General features: G+C 36.7%; 1 pseudogene; it reads left to right on the top strand.

Annotated features, from left to right (window-relative positions):
* The first annotated feature begins 12,138 nt into the window (after positions 1-12,138).
* Positions 12,139-12,667, top strand: LOC116888285 (annotated as a pseudogene).
* The last annotated feature ends 3,263 nt before the right edge of the window (positions 12,668-15,930 follow it).

Genomic DNA, 15,930 nt, shown 5'->3' with positions numbered 1-15,930 from the left:
TTTGGGAGGGGATAGGGAGGCAAAGTTTAGTACAGAGGCTGAAGGAACACCCATTCAGACCCTGCTCCACATGTGCCCCATACGTGTATAGCCACCAAACTAGTTAAGATGGATGAAGTAAAGAAGTGCAGGCTGACAGGAACCGGATGTAGATCTCTCCTGAGAGACACAGCCAGAATATGGCAAATACATAGGCGAATGCCAGCAGCAAACCACTGAACTGAGAATGGGACCCCTGTTGAAGGAATCAGAGAAAGGACTGAAAGAGTTTGTAGGGGCTTGAGACCTCATATGAACAACAATGCCAACCAACTAGAGCTTCCAGGGACTAACGCACTACCCAAAGACTATACATGGACTGACCCTGGGCTCCAACTGCATAGGTAGCAATGAATAGACTAGTAAGAGCACCAGTGGAAGGGGAAGCCCTTTGTCCTGCCAAGACTGAACCCCCAGTGAACGTGATTGTTGGGGAGAGGGTGGTAATGGGGGGAGGATGGGGAGAGGAACACCCATATAGAAGCGGAGTGGGAGGGGTTAGGCTGATGTTGGCCTGGAAACCAGGAAAGGGAATAACAATTGAAATGTAAATAAGAAATTCCCAATTTAATAAAGATGGAGAAAAAAATAACACCTCTCTTTCATGTACAGCAGACCCTGGTAATGTTGTCTTTGCTTACATGTCATCATATCTTAGTGAAAGGAAAGCTACTGAATACAAACTAAGATATCAAGATAGATAATTTATTGCTAAAGTTAGGAAGAAACTTCAATAAAAATCATTGCCAAAGCAATTAAAGCTGAACCTAAGCAAATGTTACCTTGGAAATAATCCAGTTTGATAAAAGAAAACTTTGTCCTGGTAATTTATTTATACACTTTACATCCTGGTTACAACCCCCTTCACCTACTTCTAGTCCTACCTTTATAAATCCCCCCTTACACCCTCCCTTCCTCCTCAGAGAGGGAGAAGCTCCCTTTGGCTATCACAAGGCCCTGGGACATCTAGTTCCAGCAGGAGTAAGCACATCCTCTCCCACTGAGGTCCAACTTGGCAGTCCAGTTAGGGAAAGAAGATCCAACTGCAGGGAACAGAGACAGACATAACTTCCTGCTCCAACTCTTAGGGAACCCACTTGAAAACCAAGCTGCACATCTGCCACAAATGTATAGTCAGACCTTGAAAAATCTTTGGTTGGTGACTCAGATTCAGTGAGCTCCATGGGCCAGGTTAGTTGCTATATGACCCATATTTTCTGGTCACTAATTTAAGCTATCCATCTTCTAATAGTCATTGTCTTAATCAGTAATATTTTATTATAAAATTAATAAATCTTAGGGTAATAAGTTTTGGAATTGAACATATTTCATGCACTGAATTATACTTTAAATTGTTTTGATTAATGGTGTCAAATGAAATTTTTCATAAAAATTACTTTACTAAAAATAATGCTGTAGCTTTTATGTGAATATCTCCCAGACACTCATACATTAAAGGCTGGGTTTCCAGTCTGTAACACTATTGGCCAAGATTTGTGCCTAAAGGTAGTGAAGCCAAGTGGAAAGTTCATTAGAGGCCATTGCTTTGTAGGGGTGACTAAGAACTACCTACCTTTTCTTTTTGCTTCCTGCACATCATAATTCACACATCACCACAGGCTAGAAGCAATGTGGCCAAATGACTACAGACTAAAACCACTAAAAACATTACCTGAAAGCAAGCCCTTTAAGATACTCAATTTATCCATGTAGCCCTACCAACTATTATTAATACAACCAGTCCTATTTTGTATACACCTTTATTTCCTCCACTATACAGTGTTATTTTGAAGCAAATCCAAGATTGGACATTATTTTTACTGCAATTATTATAGTGTTTCTTTACAAAAAGGCATTCTTTCCTTTTTATTTTTAAAAAGCATATAAACTGTCTTCTTTTAGGAATTTTCAAATATCTTTAGTTTTTGGTTAAACCAGCATATGGTCTTCAAGCCTCACTAATATTCTTTGAACCCCAGTATTTTCCTTTCCATTCCCATATCTAATGAATTCCATTGCTGGAAAAAGGTGGTAACCTTTTAGGGCCCTAATGAATCCCTTTCTAGTTTCCTGGCCTCTGCACATGAAAGAGAATATGTTGTATCTGTTGTTCTGAGGGTAGATTATCTCACTTATTGTATTTTCTAGTTCCATTCATTTTCCCAAAAAGTTTGTGGTTTCATTTTTTCTTTTTACCTGAATAAATTATCATTGCATGTCTGTACCTTTTACTCCACCTTTCCTCTGTTGATGGAGCTCTAGACAGATTTTGCATCCTCACTGTTGTGAACAGAGCAGCAACCAACTTGGTTGTGGTAGGATATGTTACTCTGGATACATACAAAAGACTGATAGAACTGTGTCATATTGTATAACTTAGTTATTTTAATTGTCTTGAGAAACATACACATTGACTTCCATAGGGGATACACCAGTTTATATTCCCACCAACAATCAATAATGATTCTTTTTCCTGATATCTTTAGTAGCATTTTTTGTCATTTTTATGACAGCCAAAGAATCATAACTAACAGTGATAGCTCTATAATATCACCAACTATTCTACTGACGTTCAGATTTTCCCAGTTTCCTACAATGTTTATTGATTTAGGATATCTTTGAAATGGGTTGAATCATATCTGAATACAATATCAGAAATCATTTAGTAGTTCATCATTTAGTAGTTGTGCTTCTTCTGTCAGCCTAAAGATCCCCTCTTTTATTTTGTTCACAGTATAATCATTAAACAAATGAAATATTATCCTGCAAAACTTCTTACATTCCCTATTTTGTTAATTACAGTTTTTTCAAAGATGTTCCCATATGTTTTCAGAAAATTAGTAAGAGAAATTGAAGTAAGAGCAAATTGAAAATATGTATATGTATATAAAAACATTAACAATTTTGCCCAGATTTATTAGTTGCTCAGAAGCTGAAAAATTATATAGTTTAATTATGTCAGTCTTCATTTGTTGAGAACTGTAATATATCTATGAAGAATATATACTATATCAGATGATTCATCTTACATGCACAGCTTAAGAGACTGGATAAGCATTTGATTTAGAAGCACCAAGAATACTGTTCATAAAATTTCCAATCTCATTTCCCTGAATAGAAATGTGTCAGCCCCTAAGAACGTCCAGAAGTACTGGAAAGATGAGAGGCCTTATAGACTGATCAAGTGGGGTTCATGATCAAATGAAAAGCATATCCCAGTGACCTTTACATATTTGCTATTAAAATATACCAACAAATCACCATAGGCTCCTAAGTCATAAATAAAGATAAAATAATTGAAAGAATACTATCAATATGATTATCAAAATGAGTCATTAAAGATAATCATAAAAAGAAGTATTATTCAAAATATTTTTAAATGTCTTATAACATGTTACTTTATCAAATTTGAGAATGAACTGGCATGTATTATGTCAATGCTGACATTTTAATAACACTTAAATGTGTATAAAAGCTGAAACTTGTAATTAGCCTTAATAAAATCAAAGTATTATTGTTAGCCTTATATAAAAATATTGTTCTAACATTGAAAAATTTAAAAGAAAATGTTCATATTTTTAATTTTTATACCAGAAATCATCCAATACTTTGTAGTAGAATACATTAAAAATCGAATCCAAAGAACCAAAAACCAAAAACAAAATAAACAAAAACAAACAAACAAAAACCCCTAATGTGTACTTGACTCTATAAATAAACATTCTGTAGCCTAAGAACAAATAATGACACTGGAAATATGTTTTTATTTCACAGAAATTTGGACCATTCAGTGCTAGCATAATAAATAAACAGCAATATGAGAAAAATTGAGCAGATATATTCCTTAAAATGTAAAAGCTCTAACTGGCAAGCCCATTCATAGTAAGAAGAACATATTAATAACTTCATCCTAAAATGAAGAAACAATGCAAATTAAATCAGTAAAATTATTTTATCCTTGAAATGAATGAGCATTTTTTCTCTAACATTAAAAGCAAATGAAGGAGCTGGCACACAACTAAAAGAAGATGCTTATCTTGATGAAGGATTCCTACAAAATTTAATAAGGAACTTGAAAATAGTTATAAATGACTTAAAATTATTCTTATCCTTTCTATGAAATATCCCTTATTGCATGTTTAGAATTTCTTACAAAGAGATAAACAGAGATATACATTATGATTTGTGCATAAAATTTTGTCCCTGAACGACTTGGACTTAGAATCAAATTTAACAATTAATATATAATTAGAAACAGTTTTAAGAATAATATAAAAAATAAAATAAAAATCTATGTACAAAGTAAAATGTTTTCAAAAGTATGTAAAGATCTGAAAATCTGTTACTGTATATCCTAGTTTATCTTTCAATAGTGACAAAATATGCTGACAAAGCAACTTCAGGAAGAAAGTGTTAGTTGACTCAAAGTTTCAGGCTATAATCCATCATGGCACAGAAGTCAAGGCCTCTGGACATATCTATGAGATGTTATCCGAAATATGTTAATTGAGGTGTGAGAAAAATCCATGTATTCTGGGTATAACTGTTCCATATAAAGGGAATTCTGACTGCATGAGTTGATAAGTGAGCTGAACAGCGCTATGTATGCCTTAAATCATTATTCTCTGCTCTTGGTTCTGGACATCTGTGAAGTGTTTTGTCCAGTTCAGTTTACTTCATCTTCTCCTGTCATGATTTCCAGTAACCTGAAATTGTTAGCTATACAAATTATTTGTCCCTGTGTTAGAGAGTATGTAACAGCAACAGAAAATGCAATTAAGACAAATCATCATAAAGAAATGGGGCAGTTTCTATGATATAGCTGACTATGCAGCTTCTTTTATTTTACAGAATATATTTCCTTATTTACATTTCAAATGTTATTCCCTTTCCCGGTTTCCTATACATAAGTCCCCTATCACCTCCCACTCCCCCATGATGGAGTTCCACCCCCACCCACCCCCTTACAACCCCCCAACACCTGACATTCCCGCGCACTGGGGGTCCGCCCTTGGCAGAACCAAGGGCTTCCTCTTCCACTGGTGCCCCAACAAGACTATTCTCTGCTACATATGCAGTTGGATCAGTCCATGTATAGTCTTTTGGTAGTGGTTTACTCCCTGGAAGCTCTTGTTTTTTGGCATCTTTGTTCTTATGGAGTTGCAAGCCCCTTCAGCTCTTTCAATCCTTTCTCTAATTCCCCCAAAGGGGGTCCCGTTCTCATTTCAATGGTTTGCTGCTAATGTTCACCTCTGTATTTGACAGGCTCTGGTTGTGTCTCTCAGGAGAGACCTATATGTGGTTCCTGTCAGCATGCACTTCTTAGCTTCATGAAATTTATCTAGTTTTGGTGGCTGTATATATGGGCTGCATGTGGGGCAGGCTCAGAATGGCCATTCCTTCAGTCTCTGCTCTAAACTTTGTCTCCATATAACCTTCTACGGATATTTTTGTTCCCGCTTTTAAGGAGTGGAGACATCCACATTTTGGTCATCCTTCTTCTTGAGATTCATGTGGGCTGTGAATTGCATCTTGAGTAATTCGAGCTTTTGGGCTAATATCAACTTATAAATCAATGCATACCATGTGTGTTTTTCTGTGATTAGGTTACCTCTCTCAGGATGATATTCTCTAGTTCATTCTATTTACCTATGAATTTCATGAAGTCATTGTTTTTCATAGCTACTATGAACATAGTGGAGACGTTCTTTTTTTTTTTTTTTTTTTTTTTTTTTTTTATTAATTAGGTATTTCTTATATACATTTGTTGTTATTCCTTTCCGGTTTTCGGGCACATCCCCCCCCCCTCCCCTTCCTTAGGTGTTCCCTCCCAACCCTCCCCCATTGCTGCCCTCTCCCCAACAGTCTAGTTCCTAGGGGTTCAGTCTTAGCAGGACCCAGGGCTTCCCCTTCCACTGGTGCTCTTACTAGGATATTCATTGCAACCTCTGAGGTCAGAGTCCAGGGTCAGTCATCTTTGGGTGATGGCTTAGTCCTGGAAGCTCTGGTTGGTTGGCATTGCTGTACATATAGGGGTCTTGAGCTCCTTCAAGCTCTTCCAGTTCTTTCTCTGATTCCTTCAACAGGGTCCTGTTCTCCAGTTCAGTGGTTTCCTGCTGGCATCGCCTCTGTATTTGCTGTATTCTGGCTGTGTCTCTCAGGGCGATCTGCATTCACATTTTGATCATCCGTCTTGAGTTTCATTTGTTCTAGGCATCTAGGGTAATTCAAGCATTTGGGCTAATAGCCACTTATCAATGAGTACATACCATGTATGTCTTTCTGTGATTAGGTTAGCTCACTCAGGATGATATTTTCCAGTTCCAACCATTTGCCTACGAATTTCATAAAGTCGTTGTTTTTGATAGCTGAGTAATATTCCATTGTGTAGATGTACCACATTTTCTGTATCCATTCCTCTGTTGAAGGGCATCTGGGTTCTTTCCAGCTTCTGGCTATTATGAATAAGGCTGCGATGAACATAGTGGAGCCACGTGTCTTTTTTTTTATATGTTGGGGCATCTTTTGGGTATATGCCCAAGAGAGGTATAGCTGGATCCTCAGGCAGTTCAATGTCAATTTTCTGAGGAACCTCAGACTGATTTCCAGAATGGTTGTAGCAGTCTGCAATCCCCCAACAATGGAGGTGTTCCCCTTTCTCCACATCCTCGCCAGCATCTGCTGTCACCTGAGTTTTTGATCTTAGCCATTCTCACTGGTGTGAGGTGAAATCTCAGGGTTGTTTTGATTTGCATTTCCCTTATGACTAACGATGTTGAACATTTCTTTAGGTGTTTCTCAGCCATTCGGCATTCCTCAGCTGTGAATTCTCTGTTTAGCTCTGAACCCCATTTTTTAATAGGGTTATTTGTCTCCCTGCTGTCTAACTTCTTCAGTTCTTTGTATATTTTGGATATAAGCCCTCTATCTGTTGTAGGATTGGTAAAGATCTTTTCCCAATCTGTTGGTTTGCCGTTTTGTCCTAACCACAGTGTCCTTTGCCTTACAGAAGCTTTGCAGTTTTTATGAGATCCCCATTTTATAGATTCTTGATCTTAGAGCATAAGCCATGGGTGTTTTGTTCAGGAAATTTTTTCCAGTGCCCATGTGTTCCAAATGCTTCCCTAGTTTTTTCTTCTATTAGTTTGAGTGTATCTGGTTTGATGTGGAGGTCCTTGATCCACTTGGACTTAAGCTTTGTACAGGGTGATAAGCATGGATCGATCTGCATTCTTCTACATGTTGACCTCCAGTTGAACCAGCACCATTTGCTGAAAATGCTATCTTTTTTTCCATTGGATGGTTTGGCTCCTTTGTCAAAAATCAAGTGCCCATAGGTGTGTGGGTTCATTTCTGGGTCTTCAATTCTGTTCCATTGGTCTATCTGTCTGTCTCTGTACCAATACCATGCAGTTTTATCACTATTGCTCTGTAATACTGCTTGAGATCTGGGATAGTGATTCCCCCTGAAGTCCTTTTATTGTTGAGGATAGTTTTAGCTATCCTGGGTTTTTTGTTATTCCAGATGAATTTGCAAATTGTTCTGTCTAACTCTTTGAAGAATTGGATTGGTATTTTGATGGGGATTGCATTGAATCTGTAGATCGCTTTTGGTAGAATGGCCATTTTTACTATATTAATCCTGTCAATCCATGAGCATGGGAGATCTTTCCATCTTCTGAGATCTTCTTCAATTTCTTTCTTCAGAGTCTTGAAGTTCTTATTGTACAGATCTTTCCCTTGCTTGGTTAAAGTCACACCGAGGTACTTTATATTATTTGGGTCTATTATGAAGGGTGTCATTTCCCTAATTTCTTTCTCGGCCTGTTTCTCTTTTGTGTAGAGGAAGGCTACTGATTTATTTGAGTTAATTTTATACCCAGCCACTTTGCTGAAGTTGTCTATCAGCTTTAGTAGTTCTCTGGTGGAACTTTTGGGATCACTTAAATATGCTATCATATCATCTGCAAATAGTGATGTTTTGACTTCCTCTTTTCCAATCTATATCCCTTTGATCTCCCTTTGTTGTTGATTGCTCTGGCTAGAACTTCAAGAACTATATTGAATAAAGGGGAGAAGTGGGCAACCTTGTCTAATCCCTGATTTTAGTGGGATTGCTTCAAGTTTCTCTCCATTTAGTTTAATGTTAGCAACTGGTTTGCTGTATATGGCTTTTACTATGTTTAGGTATGGGCCTTGAATTCCTATTCTTTCCAGGACTTTTATCATGAAGGGGTGTTGAATTTTGTCAAATGCTTTCTCAGCATCTAATGAAATGATCATGTGGTTTTGTTCTTTCAGTTTGTTTATATAATGGATCACGTTGATGGTTTTCCGTATATTAAACCATCCCTGCATGCCTGGGATGAAGCCTACTTGATCATGGTGAATGATTGTTTTGATGTGCTCTTGGATTCGGTTTGCCAGAATTTTATTGAGTATTTTTGCATCGATATTCATAAGGGAAATTGGTCTGAAGTTCTCTTTCTTTGTTGGACGTTTCTATGTTGTATGTTGAAGCATCTTTTGAGTATATACCCAGGAGAGGTATAGCAGGGACCTTAGGTAGTGGCATGTCCAATTCTCTGAGGAACCTCCAGACTGATTTCCAGAGTGGTTGCAACAGTTTGCAATCCCACCAACAATGGAAGAGTGTTGCTCTTTCCCCACATCCTTGCCAACATCTGCTGTCACCTGAATTTTTTATCTCAGCCAATCTGACTGATGTGAGGTATAATCTCAGGGTTGTTTTGATTTGCATTTCCCTGATGACTAAGGACGTTTAACATTTCTTTAGGTGCTTTTTGGCCATTCGATATTCTTCAGCTGAGAATTCTTTGTTTAGCTCTGTACCACTTTTTATAATAGGATTATTTGACTCTCTGCAGTCTAATGTCTTGAGTTCTTTGTATATTTTGGATATTAGCTCTCTATCAGATGTAGGATTAATAAAGATATTTTCCCAATCTGTTGACTGCTGTTTTGTCCTAATGACAGTGTCCTGTGCCTTACAGAAGCTTTGCAGTTTTATGAAGACCTATTTGTCGATTCTTGATCTTAGAGCATAAGCCATTGGTGTTTTGTTCAGGAAATTTTCCCCATTGCCTATGTGTTTGGGACTCTTCCCCACTTTTTCTTCTATTAGTTTGAATGTATCTGGCTTGATGTGGAGGTCCTTGATCCACTTGGACTTAAATTTTGTACATGGTGGTAAGAATGGATCATTTGCGTTCTTCTACATGTTGACCTCCAATTGAACCAGCATCATTTGTTGAAAATGCTCTTTCTTCCATTGGATGGTTTTAGCTCCTTTGCTAAAGATCAAATGACCATAGATGTGTGGGTTCATTTCTAGGTCTTCAATTCTGCTTCCCTGATCTATCTGCCTGTCTCTGTACCAATTCCGTACAGTTTTTATGACTATTGCTCTGTAATACTGTTTAAAGTCAAGGATGGTGATTCCCTCCACAAGTTCTTTTATTATTAACTATAATTTTCAGTATCCTGGGTTTTTTGTTATTCCAAATGAATTTGCAAATTGCTCTTTCTATCTCCATGAAGAATTGAGTAAGAATTTTGATGAGCATTGCAATGAGTCTGTAGATTGCATTTGGCAAAATGGCCATTTTTACTATATTAATCTTGCCAATCCATGAGCATGGAAGATCTTTCCATCTTCTCAGATCTTCAATTTCATTCTTTAGAGACTTTAAGTTCTTGTCATAGAGATCTTTCACTTGCTTGGTTAATGGCAAACCAAGATATTTTATGTATTTGGGGACTATTTTGAAGGGTGTCATTTCTATAATTTCTTTCTCAGCCTGTTTATCCTTTGAGTAAAGGAAGGATACTGATTCCTTTGACTTCATTTTACACCCAGACACTTTGCTGAAGTTGTTTATCAGAATTAGTAGTTCTCTGGTGGAACTTTTGGGGACACTTAAATATACTATCATATCATCTGCCCATAGTGGTATTTTGATATCTTCTCTTCAAATTTATATCCCTTTGACTTCCTTTCACTGTCTGATTGCTCTGGTTAGAATTTTGAGTACTATATTGAGTAAGCAAGGAGAGAGTGGGCAGCCTTGTCTAGTCCCTGATTTAAGTGGGATTTCTTCAAGTTCCTCTCCATTTGGTTTGATGTTAGCTACTCATTTGCTGCATATTGCTTTTACTATGTTTAGGTATCGGCCTTGAATTCCAGATCTTTCCAGGACTTTTATCATGAAGGGGTGTTGAATTTCATTAAATGCTTTCTCAGCATCTAATGAAATGATCATGTAGTTTTTATCTTTGAGTTTGTTTCTATAGTGCATTACACGTTGATGGATTTCCATATATTAAACCATCCTTGCATCCCTGAGATGAAGTCTACTTGAACATGATGGATGATCATTTTGATGTGTTCTTGGATTCAGTTTGCAAGAATTTTATTGAGTATTTTTGGGTCAATATTCCTAAGGGAAATTGGTCTGAAGTTCTCTTTCTTTGTTGGGTCTTTGTGTCATTTGGGTATAAGAGTAATTATGGCTTCATGGAAGGAATTTGGTAGTGCTCTGTCTGTTTTGTGGAATATTCTGGACAGTATTGGTATGAGGTCTTCTATGAAGGTCTGATAGAATTTTTCACTAAACCTATCTGGTCCTGGGCTCTTTTTGGTTGGGAGACTTTTAATAACTGCTTCTATTTTGTTAGGAGTTATGGGGTTGTTTAGATGGTTTATCTGTTCCTGATTTAACTTTAGTACTTGGTATCTGTCTAGAAAATTGTCCATTTCATCCAGATTTTCTAGTTTTGTTGAATATAGGCTATTGTAGGATCTGATGATTTTTTTGAATTTCCTCAGATTCTTTTGTTATCTCTCCCTTTCCATTTCTGATTTTGTTAATTTGGATATACTCTCTGTGCGCTCTGGTTAGTCTGGTTAAGGGTTTATGTATCTTGTTGATTTTCTTAAAGAGCCAGCTCCTGGTTTTGTTGACTCTTTGTATAGTCCTTTTTGTTTCTACTTGGTTGATTCCAGCCCTCAGTTTGATTATTTCCTGCCTTCTACTCCTCTTAGGTTATTTGTTTCTTTTAGTTCTAGAGCTTGTAGGTGTGCTGTCAAGCTGGGACCATGCATCTTCTAAGCTGATAGAGTTTTGAGTGTGGCTACTCAAGTCCATTAGAGCACAGCCAATTTCATTATGAATCCCAAATAACGTATGTGGTACTTCAGGATTTGGTGTTTGATCTGTTGCCTTTTGTTTTGCCTTTATCTGATCATTCCTTTGCATACTCTATTTCTTACCTTTGGGAACAAGATTGCTAAGTCTGTGTCATTCTATCTTAGATATAACTAGTTATTTAACATATAGGAACTTGTAATTAAGAGACTTTCTTTTAAAGTGGTAAAATTGTTAATAACTGTGGACTATATTTCCACTTATGAGATGCCCATGAGACTTTGGACCAAAGCACTAAAATATGATATGTTTTCATGTCGTCTTGACAGGAGATGAAGTTGTAACAGTTGGTACTATTTAACATGACAAAATTTATAATCTTTTGAGAGAAAGAGCTTTGAGCATATTTTTTGAGGTTATCTTGGTTATGTACATTTAAATATGAAGATTGACACACTATGGGTAACACCATTCCCTGAGCAAGGAACCCTAAACTTTGTAAAATGGAGAGGGCAAGCTGAGCCCAAGTATGTATGCATTAATTTGTTGCTCTCTGTTCTTAATGCTGCCAAAACTTCACCAGTTCTCATAAGAAACCTGTGGATTCCCTATCATATTAGACAATATCCTGGAATTGTATTGTTTACAGAGATATTAATCTCCACAGAAGGGAGAATTTAAGAAGATTAAATAAAAAATACTTTTAAGAGACTTAAAAAGGTCTTGCAAGGGCAATTACGGGGGATCTTTGAACATACTCTATGTGGGATTTCTGAGATTCCTTTGCTTGGTACGACAAATCTAGAGCCTAGAAATAGGTTTATACAGCAAGTAAAAGAACATTTACTTAAAATTAAATACATGGTACATGCATGTCTTACAAAGGTGTCAGGAGCCGAAGTCTGCCCAGTCCTCAGCACCTCAGAGTTCAAGGTGACAGCTCAGTGAAGTCTTCATTCAGTTACCTTCCAGAAAAGAGTTACCAGAATACTATGAATTAATTAGGAAGCCAGTGGATTTCAAAAAGATAAAGGAAAGAATCCATAATCATAAGTACCGAAGCCTGAGAGACCTGGAGAAAGATGTCATGCTTCTCTGTCACAATGCACAGACATTCAACTTGGAAGGATCCCAGATCTACGAAGACTCCATTGTCATTGTCCTACAGTCAGTGTTTAAGAGTGCTCGGCAGAAAATTGCCAAAGAAGAAGAGAGTGAGGAAGACAGCAATGAAGAGGAGGAGTAAGATGATGAAGAGGAGTCAGAGTCAGAGGCAAAATCTGTGAAGGTGAAAATCAAACTGAATATAAAGGAAGAGAAAGGCCGGGATACAGGGAAGGGCAAGAAAAGGCCAAACCGAGGCAAAGCCAAACCCGTTGTGAGCGATTTTGACAGCGATGAGGAGCAGGATGAGAACGAACAGTCAGAAGCAAGTGGGACTGACAATGAGTGAACAGCCTGGACATGAGCTTCCCGTGGCAGGGGCGGCGGCGGCGGGCAGTCTAACCGAATGCTTTCTTCCCTCTCTCCTTCCTCCCCAGTGAGTTCACTTGCCATTTGGGCACACTGGGTTATTTCTCCATCTTCACTGTCATCTAGAACTAGCTTTAGGGTAGTGCCAGACAAACATATGATATCATGGTAAAAAAAAAAAAAAAAAAAAAAAAAAAACGCGCGTACACACACACACACACACACACACACACGGATATTTGTAACATATTGTGACCAAATGGGCCTCAAAGATTCAAAGATTAAAAACAAAAAGCTTTTGATGGGAAAGATGTGGGTGGATAGTATATTTCTACAGGTTGGTCGAGTCTGGTAGCAGTTTGGTGGGCTCGGTTCTGCCATCTGTTCTGATAGGAAGATTTTCATCTTCTGCAGCGCCGATGGCCAGGGGGAACCGTTCAAAGCCACTGGTTATTTTATTTTTCATCAGGCGATTTTCAAGATTTTCATTTGTTTCAGTATTGTTGGGTTTTGGGTTTTTTGTTTTGTTTTGTTTTGTTTTGCTTTGTTTTTTACACTGTGGTACATATAAGTGACTTTACTAGTGACAATTGTACAGTAGTTAGATATCACCTACATATACATTTTTCCATTTTATGCTCTATGATCTGAAGAAGAAGAACAACAACAACAAAAAAAAAGCTTTTTGACTTGTATAAGATTTATGTCTACTGTAAACATTCCTGAAACTTTTTTTTTGTTCTCGTTTTATTGACAGCGCTATTGAATATTACAGTGTCTAGAGTGTCCCGGATCGCTTCTTTTGTCCACCCGATCTCCTGTGTTACCAATGTGTGGTCTCCTTCTCCCTAAAGTGTACTTAATCCTTGCTTTCTTTGCACAATGTCTTTGGTTGCAAGTCATAAGAGCCTGAGGCAAATAAAATTCCAGTAATTTCCAAAAAAAAAAAAGAAATTAAATTAAATTAAATACATATATTACTAAATAATTTTAAACATTTGATATTAAATTGTAGATAATAAACAATAGACAGACAGCTTAACATATCTCAGGCAATAGAAAGTTAGTCCTTGATAAGTGGGTAAAAAGAAAGGGGCGCAAGTACCTACAGAGATGTTAATCTCAATAGAATGTATAATTTAAATATACATAGATGTATAAAAAATTGAGGCTTTTGATCTTTGAAAATTAGGTCAATAAGCAGGGGATAGGGAGCCTAACCTAACTCAGTAGAAACTTAGGCATTGATATGATTATTAAAAATAAATCGTGTAAGAACAAAACAGGAGATAGTGAGGGAGTAGTGTCTCAACAGATTATAATATTTGTTTATATTGTTTTAATTGCTTTGAGTTGCTTTAATTATCAAAATGTATGTGGTTATGAGTTTTGTAGTTTATTTTAAAATTCATGCTATTTTAGGAGAGAGTCTCTGTATTTGTGTTGACAGGAAAGGAGAAAAGGCTTTGGACCCCTTCTAGAGTGATATGGATCAGATATGACAAGGGAAGACCCCCTGAATGTCTGGGCTACAGAAAAGAAAATTCAAGAAAATCAAACAGGACAGGTAACTTGATCTGCTGATTTCTCGACATGGGAACAGCCCAATAACTGGCTTATACACAAAAATGTCTCTAGCCAAACTTTAGCTAAAATTAGACAACAAATCTTTTTGGTTATGGAATCCTTAAGATTCTTTGCGCCCTCCTTCATATGGCATGAATGAAAATTTATCACAATTGAGAAAATGCATTTATCATTTTCAGGGATAATTTGTGAATGGTCAAATTGAAATCGATCAAATTACCCACTCAAACAAGGAACAAAATTTCCTGTTTAACTGATCTTGCAGCTTGCACAATCCATACAAATACCTTAATACCACTAAAATTGAGGTTATGAAATTTATATATTGTAGAATGTACAGTTCTTATAAGATATATCTGCTGGGATACTAAAATGAACTGTAGTTCTATCCTTCTACCTCCAGAGAACTGCTTCTGAAACAGCTTCAGGAATAGCTGTTAATTCCAGATGACCTTGCTTCATCCAACCTTTCAGATGGATCCAGTTAGAACCTCAGTCAAGCCCAGAGCCTTCTAAGCCTACAGAGACTAGATGACAAATGCTAAAGAGAGCTTTCTTAAGTCTAACCACATTTTCTAATTTTCCTAGCCCTCCCCTCCCCTTTAAAGAATTCTCTTCACTCATATTCAACAGGAACCAGTTGTAGAGAGTCATCATCCTGATCCCTTGGTATTGAGTGTTTGATTATGGATATTTTAAAAAGTTATAGATAGGTTGTCATTTTAAAAGATAATTTGGGGATAGTTGTAATTTTGAACAGGAAGGAAATAGATGGGATGGGTTCATAATTTTATTCTTGAACAAAGCACTGTGTAGTCATAATGTTATATTGATAGAAATCTTTATAATTCATGCAAATTAAAAGGTATAATTTCTTATGTTGGTATAGAAATTATATATTGATATAGAATTATGGTTTTAATTGCTATAAATCTATACATAAATACCAAATTTGAAATTTATATTGGTACTCTTAGACAGGCAGCTGTGTCTATGAAACTCTTTTATGAATTAAAGGTTTTGACCCAGTCCTTCTAATAGCTGCTATTATAAACTCTTTAAGATGATTAAGTAGCACAAGTTAAGGACCAGATAGTAAACTCATGGTTATACTAGATTCTGATTTAATTATAATAAAGTGTTTTCAATGTACTCAAATAGAAATGGCTGAGTACTTAAGGTTTAACAGTTCAGAGATACTTTACACAGATAGTCTTCAAAAGCATTAGATGTCTACAGAATGTGACATTTAATGTTATTTCATTATTAAGGATCATTTGAAAATGAGACATGTCTGCTCCTGACAGCTTCCCCATTCTCCTCCTAAGAAAAATTTGAGCATCAAAGCATCCTTATAGAGTTGCTCCAGTTATGGCAAGGCAGCCATTAGACAAAAATTGACCTATTCATCTACAGACAAAAAAGACTGTCCAGGAAAGTACACACAATACAGGGTGTTGACAATTCAGTTCTGCTAAGACAGAGCAAACTAGTCCTTAATAATTCCTGTTTTATTTCAAGGTCTATCATATGGTTCTGAGCCAAAAGGCTGAAGACACGCTCCATTATAAGAAATTAGGAATGTCCAGGTAATCAGCTGTCTCTATAACTTTTTAAGTTTTTGAAACTCTATTTTTGTGTTTCCTATACATTGAGGTAATAA

Source organism: Rattus rattus, chromosome 1, assembly GCF_011064425.1.
Source record: "Rattus rattus isolate New Zealand chromosome 1, Rrattus_CSIRO_v1, whole genome shotgun sequence".
Lineage (NCBI taxonomy): Eukaryota > Metazoa > Chordata > Mammalia > Rodentia > Muridae > Rattus > Rattus rattus.
The sequence above is the reverse complement of the archived record's forward strand: the minus strand, read 5'-3'. Positions and strand labels throughout refer to the sequence as shown.